General features: G+C 39.9%; 1 pseudogene; it reads right to left on the reverse strand.

Moving 5' to 3' along the window:
- Positions 1–3,108: 3,108 nt before the first annotated feature.
- On the reverse strand, positions 3,109–4,346 carry LOC120877771 (annotated as a pseudogene).
- Positions 4,347–4,591: the final 245 nt, after the last annotated feature.

Below are 4,591 nucleotides of genomic sequence, written 5' to 3' on the forward strand. Positions count from 1 at the left end.
TTTCAAAGCATTATTGTTTGAATCACAACAAATTACATAAATAGCTATTTTAGTTTATTTACAAGCCTCTATATCCTTATGACCCAAACACATATTAAGGTGAACAGGAATATTATTATTAGCGCTTTTCTGCTTCAGTCACCTTGACAATAGCGATGGCTGGCTATTTTCAGAGTCATGTCTAGATCTTCTGTAGCACTTTCCTACATGCCCAACAGAAACACTATTCCTGCTTCTCCTCTGGACATGACACTATGGTCTCAAAGCTTCCCTCCAGGGTGGTGTGCCATGCAGGGAGGTGGAGGAGCTGATGGCTCTCTCCTCAAGCACTTGTCCTGAAACTTCAAAGTACTAATGCTTGTTCCCATAGTCAAGTGAAGTCATTTATGAACACATCTCATGTTTTTGATGCTAATTCATCTCCGTATCAAGTCCTCCAAATCATCTCAAGAATGAGACAGTGTCTGTAATAAAAGCATTTTCATTCTCTCTGTTGGTCTTCCTGGTTGACGTTCCTATATCAAAAGAAATCTCTTTCCAACCACACAAAAACTAAAGCATCCAAGCAGAACACCACATGCAAATCAACACCAGTAAGGTTACAGGCCCATAGGCTCCAGAAACAGTAATTCATTTTTAGCTCAGTCCTAAATCCAGTCTCTGGCCAGAGAACATAATTTGAAAAGTAATGAATAAAAAAGCTGGAATCTGGTGTCTGCAGCTCTATCTTCCCAGATTCTGTCTACATCAACTGGGTTCGTCTTTCTGATCTTCCATTTGTTGTACTCACATGCTTATTTGCAGAACCAAACACTTTAATTTATTCTTTCTGGTTTAACATGTCTCAGACAAGGCTCTCATTCAGCTTAAAGGCCCCTTTTCCTGGACTGTCCCTCAGAGGCCACATGCTGTCCTTGCTGTGCCTATCCAGCCTTGGAAGTTTAGTGACCAAACATGTAATGGCAGTGGCAGGCACACAGTAGGTAGCACAGGGACAAGCACATATGTAGCAGAACAGTGACAGGCACATAGTAGGTGCCTGATGAATGTCTGCTGATGATTCTGAAGTCAGTACCAATAAAAAATTATTTTATTACAGAATTGCACTGTTCTCTAGCTGTTTCTCATTGATTTCTGTCACACTTTATCTTTGAGTCACATTCCCCAAAGCTTTGGCTGAGCTACAACCTGGTTGTAAGTTGGACATCTCTGGAAAATGTGCTAAATTTTTTTAGGATAATAGTTCTTTTGGAGGGGGAATAAAGGAAGACATTTGTTGTGTTAATGGTATTGTGCGAAAATGAATACAGTTCTGCCAATAGAAATCTAAGTCAGATAGCTCAAAATGCCACACTCACTGTGTACTAAAGGCTGAGAAAGCATTACACACAGCCAAAGGCTTTCCTGCTGCTGCTGCTGCTAAGTCGCTTCAGTCATGTCTGACTCTGTGTGACCCCATAGATGGCAGCCCACCAGGCTCCCCCCTCCCTGGGATTCTCCTGGCAAGAATACTGGAGTGGGTTGCCATTTCCTTCTCCAATGCATGAAAGTGAAAGTGAAGGCACTCAGTCGTGCCCGACCCTCAGCGACCCCATGGACTGCAGCCTACCAGGCTCTTCCATCCATGGGATTTTCCAGGCAAGAGTACTGGAGTGGGGTGCAAGGCTTTCCTAGATCCAGCTAAATACATTAGCCAAAAAGCAACCTACTTGGAAGGACTGTACACATGTGAATTAGATCTGTTCTAGTTATAATCAAACATATTGGAAGTAAATCTGTTGGTGTCCTCAAAGATAAATGACACTCCTAAGCACTGTTTCTTTGAAAAAAATATCACTTATTTCAGAGTTATCAAAACTGCTTTGCCAAGAATATGTCTTATATTTTGAATTCCAGTTGAAGAACCCACTAAGCATCAATGTAGCCCTTATGAGTACCTACATCACTTGCAGACATAAAAAATGACTACATTAATGCCAAGGTATTAACAAGCTCTACTATTTACAAGACAGTGGCAACTGACCACTTCCCCTTTTAAGCTTAGACATTGGATACACTTTGGGAATCCCCACGCCCTCACAAAATTAAAATAGACTTAAATAACTTATGAATGCTTTGCAATATCAGCATGTGCTACATCTCTATTTAACTGTTAACTCTTCAAGGGCAAAGACTGACTGTACTCCTTCTGAATTATATTTTCCCAGGTTATCTTTGAGTTGACTTGTCAAATTCCATAAATCAGGAGTTCTTAAATTGAAGTTTTTGCACAGAATTCAGGGCAGGTAAGTATTCCGATATGGAAAAGGCTGACGTTTTTATTTTCATAAACCTCTACTGAAATTTAGCATTTCCTTCAATTATGAAGGTGGGAAGCAGCACAGAATAGTATTAATAGTATCTATACCTTTGTAGGAGCTTCCCGGGTAGCTCAAATGGTAAAGAATCTGCTTGTGATGTGGGAGACCTGGGTTCTATCCCTCAGTTGGGAACATCTCCTGGAGGAGAGCATGGCAACCCACTCCAATATTCTTGCCTGGAGAATTTCATGGACAGAGGAGCCTGATGGGCTTCACTCCATGGGGTCACAAAGAGTAGGACATGACTGAGTCCTTTCACTTCCACTTTACCTTTGTAGGGCTTTCCAGGAGGCAGTAGTGGTAAAGAACCTGCCTGCCAATGCAGGAGACGGAAGAAAAGGAGGTTAGATCCCTGGGTCAGGAAGATCCCCTGGGGGAGGGGATGGTAAACCCACTCCAGTATTCTTGCCTGGAGAATCCAATACAAATCAGGGGGTATTTTACATCATTTTACAATAATTTCTGATATTTACATTTCCTTTATACCAAACTATTTGAAATTAAGTGAATGACTGGCACAGCCACTAAATTACACAGGATTAGAGTTGTCCATTTACAGATGATAGCATAAACTAACTGCCAAATTGTGGGCAGCTCTGTGCCTGGTGACCATTCAAGCAACTAACAATCAAGTTGTATGTTTATATTAGTAATTCAGATATCTATCTTCTTTTCAGTACTCTATGTTTACATCTTTTTTTTAAACCACAAATAAGATCTTTTATTTGTCATCATTAAAAGGCTGAATTTTAAACAGAATCTTGGACCAGTGGCTTATATCCATCACCACATTTAACTTTAGCACCTGTCTCATCCCCAGTAGCTTTTCTAAAACTATTGCCTTCACCATATAGCTCCATGAGTTTTCCCAATTGAAACTTAGGCTTACTCAGCATTTTTACTTTTCTAACAAAGACATTACGGAGTGGATAAATAGATTAGTGAGTCTTTTCTATGTCTTTTCCAATACTGTTTGGAATCAATTTATTGACTACCTCTTTCAAGTCATTTGTCTGCCCCTCTCAGGTCACAATTTCCATCATCTTCTTGTGGATCTAGCGAACCTGCTGGTGCTGGACATAAGCAGTCTTCAGGATATGATTGCTGCATTTTTTCAGTAAAACCCACACAGAACAGACGAAGCAAGTAAACATCCATAGTCTTAACATCAACATGAACTTCAATCATGATCTGCCAGTTTTAGATCATGGACCACATTTTATCAAGGGAGTACCACCAACTCAATGAACGTGAATCTGAGCAAACTCCAGGAGATAGTGAAGGACAGAGAAGTCTGGCATGTTGCAGTCCATGGGATCGCAAAGAGTCGGACTCGACTTAGCGAGTGAACAACAAGATACACACCATGAAGTCTTCCTAGAGGAAGAACTCTTTCCCCAAAGAGGAACCAGTTAGTCACCCTGAAGTGTCAGGAAACAAGACAGTCCTCAAGAAAAAGAGGAAATTATCTTCCAGAGAGGAGCTACTCACTCAGCAGTGAACCTGAAAAGGCTACTGCTAGCAAGAGCAGAGCTCTAAGAAAAAGGAAATGTTCTGAAAGCTATCTTAGGAAAATTAGAATACATTTATGCCTAATGAGGCATAACTTGGAGAGATAGTTCCCAACCCATCCTTTAGTGCTCAATAAAAAATCAAAAAGATCCATTCCATGGAAATTAGTAAGGCAGTGTTTGCCCTGAACAATCTCAGTAACTAGCCTGGATTTTCTAAATGCAACTTTGTCATTCTGCAGATCAGGAAGGCTCACTTCAAAAACATGACCCTTGAGGCCATCAGATACTGTTTTGGTTCCTTGAGTTCTCATGACTTGTGTTTTCATATAAGAAATATGTATTTCAGATAAGAAATACTGGGAAAACACTAGTGCTTTCACATAATACCAGTCATTCTTAGAAAATCAACCACTTTCTTCTTGGGTCCCTTTTTACCAGCTTTCATAGGATGCTTGTTCTTGCCAATTACCATGGTGATGCTCAAAGAGCCCAAAGAGACAGTTTATATTTATTAATATAAGGAATTAAGTTACTCAAAGTATACCTTAGCCCTCAACATTCTTTTATCTAAACTAAGCAACAATAATTTGTACAATTGTGTCATTAAAGCAATTAAATTTCACTTTTGTCTTGTTTTGTTCATTAATGGATTATAAAGAGGTATATATCTTCAGTTCAGTTCAGTTCAGTTCAGTCACTCAGTCGTGTCCAACTCTT

Source organism: Oryx dammah, unplaced genomic scaffold (genome assembly GCF_014754425.2).
Source record: "Oryx dammah isolate SB20612 unplaced genomic scaffold, SCBI_Odam_1.1 HiC_scaffold_18, whole genome shotgun sequence".
Taxonomy (NCBI): domain Eukaryota; kingdom Metazoa; phylum Chordata; class Mammalia; order Artiodactyla; family Bovidae; genus Oryx; species Oryx dammah.